This window comes from Leptonychotes weddellii, chromosome 8, assembly GCF_054177405.1.
Source record: "Leptonychotes weddellii isolate Sample4059 chromosome 8, ASM5417740v2, whole genome shotgun sequence".
In the NCBI taxonomy this organism is placed as follows: Eukaryota; Metazoa; Chordata; class Mammalia; order Carnivora; family Phocidae; genus Leptonychotes; species Leptonychotes weddellii.
In genome coordinates, this window is record NC_138376.1 from 119796852 (window position 1) to 119811057 (window position 14206).

General features: G+C 41.5%; 1 protein-coding gene across 3 annotated transcripts in view; it reads left to right on the forward strand.

The window, feature by feature from the left end:
- TIAM2 (TIAM Rac1 associated GEF 2) overlaps nucleotides 1-14206 on the forward strand; it is a 225615-nt gene that overhangs the window by 95109 nt on the left and 116300 nt on the right. The window contains exon 1 of one of the 3 annotated variants that reach the window (XM_081829178.1): nucleotides 7975-8737. The exons of the other annotated variants lie outside the window; for them this stretch is intronic. The gene's annotated coding sequence lies outside the window, so the exon portion shown is untranslated. Of the gene's footprint in view, nucleotides 1-7974; nucleotides 8738-14206 lie in introns of those variants that run through there. 3 annotated transcript variants of the gene reach the window in all.

Consider the following 14206-nt stretch of genomic DNA (forward strand, 5'->3'; position numbering starts at 1 on the left):
CTGTCTGAAATCCCGTGTGCGCATCTGGTTGTCTTGGCCAAACTGATTGTGTGGAGATGTATGTCCCTAGAGACCCAGGATTTAACTTTCCAAAGTCAGGAAGTTGGGACTGCTGATTGCTTGCTTTTAAATAAACCTTTTTCAGGATTTACAATTTTTCTGTTTGTGTTTCACCATTTCCATCAGACGGTGCACCCTGGTGGGCTTCTGGCTGCTTCTGGGCTGTGGATAAGCTTTGTTGGGCCTGCAAAATGTGTCCTTGACAAGTCTTTTAAGGATATTTAAAATAGTTGCCTACCTTTAAAAAGTGAAAATTTTATATAAAAGCGTGTTCAGTGATTCTTAAAAATGCGGTTCATCTGGCAAGGTAGGGTTCTGCGTTCCCAGGTGGCAGTGGGCTGGGTGGCTCCTGGTTCCGGTGGATGGGGCAGGTGCGGGCGGGTCCACCACAGTATTTACCCTTCGTGTCTTCCCAACACTGAGTGTCAGGTACCGTGTTTCATTTACTTAGGTTGTTTTCCTTATAGTAGATTTAGGAGAAAACTGGAAAAGTTCTATCTACTTCTCTATTAGTAGTGGAAAAATAAAGATATTTTTGTAGAGTTTCATGTTTCCAGAAAAATAGAACAGAAGATTTTTTGGGTGTGTGCTAAAGAATACTTGGTATAAGCCTAATTTGCAAACAAATGGCTTCTGTTTCTTAAGAATATAGTACTCTGGCCTCTGTCATTTCATGCATTTAAACAGCCCTGATGGTGTGTGTGTGATCTCTAACCTGGGCAGTAAATTTTTCCCTCTGTGTTCAGACACAACCTTTTTGCTTCTATTTTAGGTCATTTCCTTGCTTTCAGCAGCAAACTCGCTTGTCTTCCCCAAGATCAGTTGTTGGGACTCCTGGATGGGTGAAATGGTAGCAGTGTGTAATTTGCACACACGTGTGGGCTGTGGAATGAGGTTCCATTCTGTTTTCTCCTTTGGACCCCCTAAAGCTTCCCAGACTTTGTGGCACCAAACAGATGAGGGCCTGTAAACTCGTTGACTCTGGGGGTGTTTACCAAGAGCACTGCACTCTTAGCCCACTGAGGCACAGACTGAAGTCTTAGGACTTCTTTGTACGTTTGATTTTCAGTGAAAAATAGTCTGGATTTGCTTGTTTATTCTGTTCTACAAGGGATGTTCTGGCTTCATTGTGCAGATAAACTAGAAGAGAGAGAGAGCAGGGGAAGAGCCATGAAATTGGAGTTCTGTTGTTTGTATGGTGGTTGGGAGGAAGAGAGGAGTAGGGTGTGTGTTGGTAATGACAGAAAGACTAACTTCATTAGTGGAATTTTGAGGATGACTGGTTTAAAGTCCCTGGAAGGAGTTCTCATCCATCAGTTGGTTTTTAAACAATGGAATGTGCTCCCTAATGGAGCTGTGAACTTCCCATCACTCAGTGTATTTGGGTAGAAAGAGAGTGGCCCATCTGTCAGGATACTGTAGGAGGTTCTCAAATTAGAAGCAAGATAGGGCTAGCTGGATGACCTCTGTGGTCTCTTAAAAAACTCAGATTCAATTATTCTCTGAAATAAACTGATTAGGAACCTTTCAGCTTAAACGATTTCACTTCAGTCCTAAAAAGAAGATACGGTGTGTGGAGTGGGAGGCTGAATAGAATACTTTTTAATTGATTACATTTAATTCTGGACAGATTACTTACACTTTCTTAAATGTTCCAATGGAGCCCTTCAAAAATGTTGTAAACAGATGTGTCTAGTGACTAGTATTTATAAGTGTATTTTCTGAATGATTTTTTCTACAGAAAATTTTAATTTTATCTTGGTGGAAGCTCATTTGTAGTTTTATTTTTGGTAGCATGATTTTTTAATACAGATTTTTATCATTTATATATAAATATTACCTCTTTTTAGCATTCTATTTAATTTCAAAAGTTAGGAATTTATACATTATCAGTAATTGTCAGTAGTCAAAGTGTATTTAATTTGGATATAATGACCTATAAAAAAAAGTCCATTTAAAGGAAAACTTTATTGGGGCACCTGGGTGGCTCAGTCAGTTAAGCGTCTGACTCTTGATTTCAGCTCAGGTCATGATCTCAGGGTCCTGAGATTGAGCCCTGGGTTGGGCTCTGTGCTGAGCGTGGGGCCTGCTTAAGATTCTCTGTCTCCCTCTCCCTCTACCCCTCCCCCCTGCTCATGTGGGCACGTGTTCTCTCTCTCAAAAAAAAGGGAAAACTTTATTAAGAATTTGTTTTAAATCTTAGTTTTTATGTCAGTTCATTATTTGCTCATTCTTGCAAAAGTAAGTAACTAGTCATTTGGTTAAATTCTTGGGACTTTCTTATTATGTAATGTAAGGTACCCACCTGGACTTCATAAATATTTATTCCATTAAATCTCATTTTCGGGGCGCCTGGGTGGCTCAGTCGTTAAGCGTCTGCCTTCGGCTCGGGTCATGATCCCAGGGTCCCGGGATCCAGTCCCGCATCGGGCTCCCTGCTCCGCGGGTAGCCTGCTTCCCCCTCTCCCACTCCCTCTGCTTGTGTTCCCTCTGTCCCTGTGTCTCTCTCTGTCAAATAAATAAATAAAATCTTTAAAAAAAAAAAAAAATCTCATTTTCATGACAATTGACTCCTTTAAAATGTTTTTTACATAGTTGGTGCCTTTGAAACACTTAGAAAAAGCTTATATTATGAAATTTAGGTTTGCTGTGGTTTTAAAGCAGTATATACCATGCTAGTACTGCATTTGGAATTAGCTTAAAATTGACTGTTGGTTTTGTAGCCATCTCATTTACTTTAAAAAAAAGTTGAAATTTTATTTTGCTCTTTATTTTTACTTAATAAATATAAAGTTTTTCATTGATTCTACTGGGCTCTATTTTCTTCCTTTTTTTTTCTTTTTAAAAATTTTATTTATTATGGGCGCCTGGGTGGCTCAGTCGTTGGGCGTCTGCCTTTGGCTCAGGTCATGATCCTGGCCTGGGATCGAGCCCCACATCTTCTGCTTCTCCCTCTCCAACTCCCCCTGCTTGTGTTCCCTCTCTCGCTGTCTCTCTCTGTCAAATAAGTAAAATCTTAAAAAAAAAAATTTTATTAGAGCGCATGCGAGCACGCCCATGCAAGCAGGGGGAGGGGCAGAAGGAGAGGGAGAAGCCCACTCCTTGCTGAGCAGGGAGCCTGATGAGAGGCTCCATCCCAGGGCCAAAGGCAGACTTTTAACCCACTGAGCCACCAGAGGCGCCCCTCTATTTTCTTGTTCATCAACACTTGTGAAGCTGTGGCCTTAAAGCAGTACCCACCATGCTAGGAAAGCATTTTGAATTACTTTAAAATTGGACTATGGATTTTAAGGATGCATGGTTCATGCTGTTCAGACATACTCTTGAGGCCAGAGCAGCCTGGAAGGTGAAATGCTACAAGAGAACAGCTGGGGAATTTCAAGCAGAAACTTGGTGAAAGTTTTGCTTGATGGGTATTGATGACACGCGGTTTGGCTTATTTTAAATAAAGGGATTTTAGAGGCTCTGACAAAAAAGTGCGCACTTCTCTCCTTTTATATTCACCATCACCACCCTCTCCCTTCCCTCCCTGCCCTCACTCACTGGATTGTTTTTTGGGTATTCACCAGGTGCCAGGCACTTTTTAAAGTAGTAGACTTTTTTTTTTAAAAAAAAGATTTTATTTATTTATTAGAGCGAGCATGAGCCAGGGGGAGGGTCAGAGGGAGAACTTGGGGCTCAATCCCAGGACCCTGGGATCATGACCTGAGTTAAAGGCAGACACTGAACTGATTGAGCCACCCAGGTGCCCCTAGAGTAGTAGACTTAACAGTAAACACTTTTTTTTTTTTTTAAGATTTATTTATTTATTTGACAGAGAGAGAGAGAGAGAGAGAGAGACAGCAAGAGAGGGAACACAAGCAGAGGGAGTGGGAGAGGGAGAAGCAGGCTTCCTGCCGAGCAGGGAGCCCGATGCAGGGGATCATGACCTGGGATCATGACCTGAGCCGAAGGCAGACGCTTAACGACTGAGCCACCCAGGCGCCCCTTAACTGTAAACACTTTTAACAAAATTTCTGCTTAATGGAGTTTGCGTTCTCAGGCGGGCCTTGTGTCAAACAATCTGCATGTATTATTTTTGCTTAATCCTTACAACAGCCCTGTGGGGCAGGTAATATTATCCCCATTTTACAGATTAAGAAGCTGGGAAGCTAAGTGAGGGGTCCAGTATCACACAGCAGGGGCTGAGGTCAGGGCAGGCAAACTCGGAAGCGTGGGCCCTGAGCTGGGAACAACAAGGTGGCGAAAGAGTTGTACCTGCCAGTTGTTCACACAAGTGGGTTTTCAGGGTGGCACATGGGAGGTAAAACCTTCAACCGCGGCAGTTTTAGAAATGAAGGCTGGCCATGCAAGCTCTCACTGTGTTCTCTGGGCTTGTTGGGAAGCATTTGGTTTGGAAGACTTTTAAAATGATCCCTTTTTGATGAAATGGGGAGAAAATTCACCTCCCCAGGTCATATTTCTGTGGATTTTATGATTTTTCACGGGTATTTCACACGCTTCATTTTCTTGTAGTGTTGCCTTCATCTAGGACTTTTTTGTAATGGTGTTACTCCTATCCCGTGTTCTTTTAGTCCACGTTATTTGAAGTATTGCTTTTCCTATCAGAAACAGCAGACTAAAGCTCTTTTCAAGAACATGAGTGTATTGCGAAGTCTTTGCTCATTTGTTAATTTTGTTGAAGGTGGATGTTTATATTTGTGAGAGATTATTTAATATTTTGGAATCCTTTTTGAATAGAGGTCATTTATATTTTTAACTTTTATTTTTTAACAATAACTAATATGTTTAGCAATAAATATACATATTTAGCCTTTGTTATTTAACAATAAATTCATTATTTAATAAACTATATTAATTTTTTACCAGATGAAATCCTTAGAATTGACTGAAGGTTATCAGTAAAGAATAATGCTTGGTGTAGGATATTTTGTTCATATCGTTGTGTGTTTTTCCTCAAAGGTGAAGAATATGGAAGGAGTTGAGTTTCTTGAATTTTAAGCAGAGATGTCATTTCTCTCATGTTACTTTTTAAAATGTATTTTAATGTCTTGTTTTTCTTGTAACTATAGATTAGTACATCCTTATCTATTATTGGAGATAAGCATTATTATTGTCAACCCCATCTTAGGATGAAGGTACTGGGATTCAGAAGGCTTCTAAAGTCACTAGGATGAATTGCTAACCCAGATCTACTGATTTTGAAGCCTGAGATATTTCCACTATACTTTGTGGCCTATTTTTTTTTTTTTATGAATTACGATTAGTCAGGTGATAGTGGAATATAAGATATTCATGTCCATGGTTATCATCAGGTTAGTAACAACTTTTGCTTAGTCTTGACTAAGACTAGGTTTTACTAAAAACATGATAGTTTTTAAAACTTTCACCTTTTTGAGGTGTAGTTGACATATAAAATTGTAGGATACTTAAAAGTGTGCATTGTGATTTGATATATGTATACAGCGTGAAAGGATTCTCTCCAGTTAATTAAGAACACCTGTCACCTCACTTTATCCTGTGTGAGAGAGAACATTTAAGTTCTACTCTTAGCAAATTTCAGTTATCTAATACAGTGTTAACAACTGTAGTCACCATGTTTCACATTAGATCCTCAGACATAACTCATCTGTAACAAAATATTTTTTTTAAAGATTGATTTATTTTAGAGAGAGAGTGAGAGCAGGGGGAGGGGCAGAGGGAGAGGGAGAGAAGCAGACTCCCTGCTGAGCTTGGAGCCCGGCAAAGGACTCGATCCCAGGATCCTGAGATCGTGACCTGAGCCGAAATCAAGTCAGAAGCCCAACCGACTGAGCCACCCAGGAGCCTCTGTAACAAAAGTTTTTACCAACCTCTCCTTCTTTCCCCTAGCCCTTGGCAACTACTTTTCTATTTTCTGTTTATAGGAATTTGACTGTGTGCGTGCATATGCATGCGTGTACATATGTCATTTCCCCCAACTTTTTATTAAGAGAATTTGCAAAAATACAAAAAGTTGAAAGAATTGTACAGTGAACACCACCACCACTAGAATTCTATAATTGTTAGCATGTTGCTGTATTTGTTTTTATATGTGTCCTTCTGCATTGTATGTTTGAGGATAGAATAATTCTTAAGTAGTAATTTATGTAATTCTTGGAGATCTTTGCCAAGGAACTTAACTTTAGATGCCTGTTAACACTTATGTCCTGTTATGTTATTATCTCAGAATGAAGCATTAGAAAGATAATGTCTGGTTTTATGATTTGGAGATATGCTGGCTTTTGTAATTTTAGGATGGAGTACTAAATTGAGAGTGTTTTATTGTAGTTAGGCAGAGTTTAAAGAATTTTAAAAATCTTAGTTTGAAACTCTAAGGGCCTCTTTATACACCCATAGAACTAAGGTTATTTGGATGACCTCAGTGATTAAAAAATGGAACGAGACAGTACAAAGCCACTGGAAATGTCTGAGGAATATTGGAGATAATTCAGTCTTACTGGCATCTCTGGCATCAGCAGATCTACATGTAACACACATCAGAGGGTCAGAATTATCTTAAAATCTAGAGGCACAGGGTGCCTACGTGGGGCCTCTTGCTTAGCGGGGAGCCTGCTTCTTCCTTTCCCTCTGTCCCAACCCTCCTGCTCGTGCTCACTCTTTCTCTCTCTCTTAAATAAATAAATAAGATCCTTTTTTTTTTTTAAATCTAGAGGCAGGACTAGAACAGGGGCATGCAAATATTTCCACACAGTTCATTGTTTTCTGATACATTTTTCACATTGAGAAGCACATCTTCTTAAACTTCCTTCTTCCCTAATTCTCCTCTCTCTCCCTTTATATTCAGGAGTAGTTCTTCTGTTTCAAGAAAGTACTTCTTTTATGCTGGCTGATACTTCATTTTGCTTTTATTTTAATAACAGAAATGATGCTGCTTGATGACTTAGCATTCTGTCTTCTTCTCTATTTACCCAGGGTATTTTTTTCTTTTTTTTCCCCTGAGTAGACTCAGAGTGGGGCTTGAACTCACGACCCTGGGATTCAGAGTTGCATGCTGTACCCACTAAGCCAGCCAGGCGCCCAGCCCAGGGTATTTGTTAATACACACGCACGCACATACACACACATCAAATTAACATTTTGGGAATCCCCATGTTTTCTGTTATGTGACTTGGCTTCTGTGGCAACCTTCTGACTTCGGCCCTGAGGGTTGTGGTTACTTGAGTGGCACGTTCTTGCTCTCCTGCCTGTTGCTGACCAGCTCTGTGACCTAGAAAAGTCACTTAAGCCCTCCGTTTTTCATCTGTGAAATGAGGGGATTGGAAAAGGCAGTTTTTCAGGTGCGCTTCACCAGCACTAAAGGCTGTTTGGTTCTGTGTTCATGAATAAAGTTTTGTAGAGTTTAGACTACTTTTAGTAACTATTGGACAGATGACCGGATGTAATGGCTCTTAGTATTTGCTAATTAAGATTAGAAAGTGTATGTTCAGGCGGGTATTAACTACATGGAACCTATGTGGGGGAAAAAAGTTATGTGTTCATGCATGTTCTCCCATGTGTAGATGTGTGTATGCATATGTAGCAATTCATTTTTCGTGCAAGATAGGGAGTTGAAAGCTTCTATGTCTGTAGTACAATCCGGTCTTGAATATTAAGAATCTTGTCAGTTGCATACATAGATCCATCCACATTTTAAAAATAATGAAAATACTGCCTTAAAAAGCTGCTGTCATATGTTTGTCCAGGATAACTGGAACACTTCTGCTTAAGCTGTTTCCTTCTGTAGAATATAATTTCAAAAATTTTAAAACTACACACATGTAATCCTGTTCTCCCTTTCAGCACACCTTTCCCAAGACTTAATATAAAATGATTTTAAACTTTCGCTTTACCTGTTGGGTATACTTTAAATTGAAACACTTTTCTTTAAAAGGCAGTCTCGTGCTTATTTTTCATAAAAGAGCAACCTGTTGGAATAACAAGCACTTTGAATGTAGGGCACCGCAGCTCAGCTAACTTAAAAATGAAATGACTTCGGCAAGGAACATGGAGTAAGTGTACACCCGATATTTTGCAAATCTCGAAATTATTTAAGGGCCGCTCTTGAGGCAGGGTTTTTATGACCGTAACATTCCAGCTGTGGTTTTGGAGACAGACAGAACGTTTACTACTGCTCTAAACACAAGGACGGTAGGTGTGTGTGTATTCTTACTGCCGAAAGGCTTAAAAAAGCAGCTGAGACTCCCTTCAAGTGAGTAAACCTTTATTCAGCAAACTTTGGGGCCGAGTTCCTATGGAACTCTGGTGGTAAACTCTGGAATGTGGGTCCAACAGCAGCTCAGTGCTGGGTGAGCCTGGTGGCTCCGAGGCGTGATGGCAGGCTGTCCTGGTTAATCGCTTGAGGCAGCCCATGGAAAACCACTTTCTGGTTAAGTGTGCATCATACTCTTCCACCAATGGAAAAAATTGAACATGATGAGGGTGTGTAGCTAGCAGACAAAAATATATCCAGCATTGCACAGGATCTGTTTTTAGCTCTTAACGGCCGAGCATTTGAAGTGTTCAACGCTGTTTCCTGCCTTACCATGGGCAGCAAGAAGAGTTTGTGGATTTGTTTATAGACCCTGACTTGGTGAAACTTTTTCTGCTAATTAAAAGAGCCTGAGAAACAGTGGCTACGTCCAAAGTTTTGGCAAAGGTAAGGTTATAAATGTTTATTTTCCCCCTTCTGGAGTTGAGACTTAATTTTATATGTGAGATTTAAATGTTTCTTGAAACACTCCTTTTGGGAATATTTCATTGTGTGCTGACCTTTTCTTTGTCTTACGTTATTTTGTACTTAGGCTGCATAAGGCTCTATTACCCTCAAATGTGAGTGTGTATATGCTTTCTAACCCCTACTGGTGATTTCATACAGTTGCCCACCCCATTTTCTCCAAAAGCTAATGACCTGTGTGGTTGGATTTATTTTTCCCCGATAGCTCAAGGAAGTACCCTTTCTCAGTCTGATCATGTTCAAGCCTTATTGACTATAACTTTATCTTTACCAGTTATTTCTTTTAGGGCACAGAGGGAAATTAAAATGTGGCAGAGATTGTATTTTTTAGTTTCCTGGTTATTATATAACTTCATCAGTCCTTAGTTTTTGAGCTGAGTGAGCTGTTTGGTTTAAGAGTTTCTTTTTCAAGCTTGTAATTTGATGTTCACTGCTTATTAATGTTTGTCCTTAAGTTTTGTCTCAAACTTTCTGAAAAAGAAATGAAATCCCTTGTAATCTGTGTGTGTGTATGTGTGTGGGGGTACCTAGTTCAAGTAGAATGGCTGATTTATGTCATAACCCCCTCAGAAGCTGCTCATTCATCAGGCATTTATCTGGACCCTGAGCTTATCAGCAGGGATTGAGGAACCCTGGCTTGGCATAGTACTTCCTCAGCTTCAAGTTAATTTGGCCAAGCGTGTAATTCTCACAAAATTGGTAGGTGGAGAGACAGAAATAGGAAGCTTTTTTGAAGTCATTGTAACTTGGAAGATTATTTATAGAATTTCTGGAAAGTAGGGGTACTGCTGAAGAGCCATGAGGATTTTTTCCTAACGTTTAAGTATTTCACTGTGGCCCTCTGTCACACTTAGGGATCCTATAGTTTTTCCTTACTTTCAGTGTAATGGGGTTATGAGTTATTTTAGGATAGGCAATGAGTGTTTTTCACTGTGTCTCCTCTGTTGATACAGCATGCATTGTCAGGTCCGTCGCTGAAATGTCTTTTTGGGATGAGGCGGTGGTGAGGACTGTTCAGGTAGGTTAGAATTAACAGAAACATCGGGAACATTTTATTTATTACTTCTCCTTTGGACCCGGAAAGGGCTGCTCTGACAGAGCACTGTCTTCTCCTCTAACACTTGTCAACTACTTTGATTAACACTTGTCAACCTACTTTGATTTTTATCAGAGCTTGTAGTCAGAAACTGAAGGCTGTTGAAGAACCTTATGACTCCAGTCCAAACCAACCCGACTGTAAATTTAGTGTTTTGAATGCAAGTAGAAATACCTTTCTTTCAATATTTTAGTGCAGAGGGAGTCACTTGCAAAGGCCTCTCCTTAGACCGGGCCCGTTCAGGGATGCCTGGAAGTGCAAGATAAGGGTTGGGCCCCTTGCCAAGAGATTATCCTTCCTAAGTGGTCCCTCACTTAACCACTAAGTAAAGTAGATATTTCTGTCTTGGTGGTCTACAGTTGTGTTTGAGGAGAGACATATTCACTTCCCTTTTTCAGAGATTTAAAGTTTGTGCAAGGTCGCTAGAACCTCTTTTTACCATAGATATCGGGAGGATGTGGGAAGAACACGGGGAAGTCTGAAAAGGAAAGCATGGGCTCCTTAAATGTCGGATGGGTCTCTCTCTTTCTTTCCCTCCCTCTCTCCCTCCCCCCCCCTCTCTCTTTCTTTCTTTTTCTTTCTTCCTCTCTCTCTCTCTTTCTCTCTTCCCACCCCTTCCTTCCTTCTTTCATTTTATTTATTTATTTGACAGAAAAAGAGAGAGCATAAGCAGGGGGAGAGGCAGGCAGAGGGAGAGGGCCAAGCAGACTCCCCGCTGAGCAGGGAGCCCGATGCGGGACTCAATCTTAGGACCCTGGGATTATGACCTGAGCCAAAGGCAGACACTTAACCAACTGAGCCACCCAGGCGCCCCTAATGGGACACTTTTCTGTGCCTCTGCATACCTCTAGGTTTGGCCCACTTTGTAAGGTTCATTTACATGGAGATGATAAACTGGGTTAGTGAGACCCCTTAACTCCACTGTGAGATTAAAAAGAAATCATTTTTAATGGAACATTCAGAACAAGATCTTTTTGGACGTTAAAAAATTTTTTTTTTTTTTTTTTAAAGATTTTATTTATTTATTTGAGAGAGAGAATGAGAGACAGCACAAGAGGGAAGAGGGTCAGAGGGAGGAGCAGACTCCCTGCTGAGCAGGGAGCCCGATGCGGGACTCGATCCAGGGACTCCAGGATCATGACCTGAGCCGAAGGCAGTCGCCTAACCAACTGAGCCACCCAGGCGCCCCTGGACGTTAAAAAATTTTTTTAAGTAATACTCTGCAATTTTTATTTAACATTAAGTGTACCTTAGGTAAAGGCCAAGATAAAAATGGCTTTATTAGGACTCAAAAAAAAAAAAAAAAAGGCCTGGAATCGAAAATAATAGCAACAATATTAAAGACAGGGAAAGGCAGTAATAATGTAGGAGATAATCCTGATTTTCTGACTGTTGACACACACGAGTACGCAGCATTGTGTTTGTAATAGTTTGAATTCTGCTAATGGCAGGACGAGTGTCTTTCTGACTCAGTCCTATCTAAAGTAGGCTTATAAATGGCAGGAGGCTGTAACATCAGTATCCCAGGAATATATTATACACTATTGTTAGCTATTTATAGCCCATGGTATTGTCAGGCTGCAAAGGGACCTTAGACAATTTTCAAATGGAAAAACTGGAAAACCACAGCACTGACGTGGCTTGTCCAGAGTCACTGTGATGGTTAGTCGCTGAGCTGGGATGGGATACCAGGTATCTTGTTAGCCACTTCCTGAGACTAGCTGTTTGTTGAATCAAAAATACTTTGGTATGTACTGCTCTTTTTTTGTAAATGGTAGAGGCATGTCTGTGTGTACATATGTACATATGTGTGTATGTGTATGTTTACACATGTACCCCTGTCCATTTCCCTCCCTCTCTCCGTTCTTTCTTTCATTTACTTACCTATCTACTTATCGGACCAGACTTAAAGCTCTGGTGGGAGACAAGACTTGTCTCTCTTGTATCCCAATGAAATTCAAAGCCGTACACTCAGTTGGGGGTTATCATTCCCACTGATTTATCACCGGAGAGAATTTTAGGTGTACATGTACTGCACTAGCCTCTGATGACGGGACAGCTTTGGTTAGACTTCATCTGCCAATCTTCCTGGTTCAGCCTTAGATGACAGATGAAGAGTTCCCCCCCCCCCAAATTCTTTTGTGCCAAGGTAATGCAAGGCGCTTTTGGAAAAATAAACTTCACATATAAAGTGATAGACCGAGTTACCATTTCACTGTAGGAAAGAGATGTAGTAGGTGCTACAGATAATGTCAGGAAGGAGTTGGTCCAGGGCGTTCCTAAGACTTAAATAAAGGTTTAAAAATCCTGGCTATCTTTAGGACAACATTGGAAAGTGAAAATACTCCTTATCCTGTTTTTGTACTTGACCGTGACACATCTCTGTAGTGGCAGAATTGTTAGAGCAGGGCTTCTAAAATGGAGATGTGTGGAAAGGAAGGGCTTAAGGGATGCAGAGTAGAGTCTGTGAACTGGGAAAGACAGAAGCTGAGGATGCGTATGATTGAAGGTGGTGAAAAGGAGCTCTAGAGGGCAGAGAGGATGAAAATATTTTCAAGTCCTCTGCAGCCACTCCTGGAAGGTAGAGTGACAAGTGAAAGGACTCATTATACACAGTCATAAACCAGGAAAACTCACGATAGTAAAAGTTAACAGAGAGTAAAGAGCTTGATGAAAAGTGTACATAAACTCAAGGAATACACAGGCGTATAGGTGTGTGTATGTGCAGATGTATTTTGTTCAACATTGATAGGATGGTCACAAATGCGCCAAAAACAGCCAGACAAGTGAAACACAAAACACCAGTAAAACACCCTGGAAATAACTGGCACCTAGCAAAGACCTTCACTTGCCCTTTTACCCGCCCCCCCACGTGTGACTTCTAGGGGAAAAATGGAAATTATAAGAAGACAAAGTAATAAGCAGCTTCCCCAAGAGTTGTGCGCTGGAGTTAATGCCCTTTCATCCTGGCGCCCTACTACATCTTATGTATTGTTGTTCTTAAATGTTCTTTCTAAAGTTTCTCTCTGAGTACCGGGTGGTTGCTTTTGGGCTGGGTCCTCCTCGTGTGCGTGAGAGTCCTTCTGCTTTGGCTACTTGAGGACATTTCAGCAGTAAGTCCTCTCCCTATCACACAGCACATTTTCTCTCCAGTTATTTCCATTCACATGCTGCGATTTCTCTGGAAGACAGACAGACAGGCAGACAGGCAGAGACCCACACACCAGTGACCACCGCCCTTTTTGGATTCCTCTGTCCTTCTAGCTGCCAGTCGGTTGCTCTGTTCCTCATCACAGTAAAGCCGGAGCAAGTTCTTGCTGTTCACCATCTTTCCTTTCATTGACCTCGTCCTCACCCTGACGCCACCCCAGCGTTCTCCACCCCTACTCCACTGGTCAGGTTCATGGATAAACCTCCCTGGTGCTGGGTTCAGTGCTCTGTTATCTCCCAGTCCTTGTTATTTGGACTCTCAGAAACGTTTGGCACTTCCTCACAGTCTCCTCCCTGAAATACAGTTTTTGATTGGCTTTGAGGGCAGCATATTCTCTTGGTTTCCTCTTAATTGGATTCACTGACTGTTCCTTTTGTTTCCTTCATGTGCTCGACTCCTTATTTCCTTGACCTCTTCACGAGGGAGTGCCCCAGGCCTCTTCTCTTCCCTTTGTTTACTTACTTCCTTGGAGAACTCATCCATTTATGTTTTAAATACCACCTTCATATGGAGGAGTAGCAAATTTGTACCTCAGGCCCACCTTTCCCCTCAACACTGGCTTCTGCGTCCAGCTGTCAGCTCAGTATTACCACTTCCATGTCCAACAGACATATCAAACCCAACTCTTTGTCTCCTCCTAAGCCGCCTCTGCTGTGCCTTCTCCATTCTTCCAGAATGAAAATCATCTTGACCTGTCACCACTCATGCCCATCGACCTGGGAATCCTGTTGGCCCTCCCTACCACTGTATCCAGACTCAGACCACTCCTCATCACTCCCACCAAGTGCAGCCCACATGTCTCTCACCTGAATCAGCCTAATTGCCGCCCACCCCCAGCTTCCACAAAGCTGCCAGCAATCCAACACAGGGCAGCCACAGTGGTCCTCTTGAAATAGGCCCCTCGATGAGCCTCTGTAGTCATAATCATGACATTCAGTATCGAGGCGAAAGCCAGTGGCCTGAAAATGTCCCTTTGGGCTGCACTCTCTGGCTCCTTGTCCCTTCTTTGACCCCTTCTGTGCCAGCCACACTGGCCCGCCTGTTCTACGTCTCTGGGCATTTGTACTTTCTGTCCTCCGCTTCG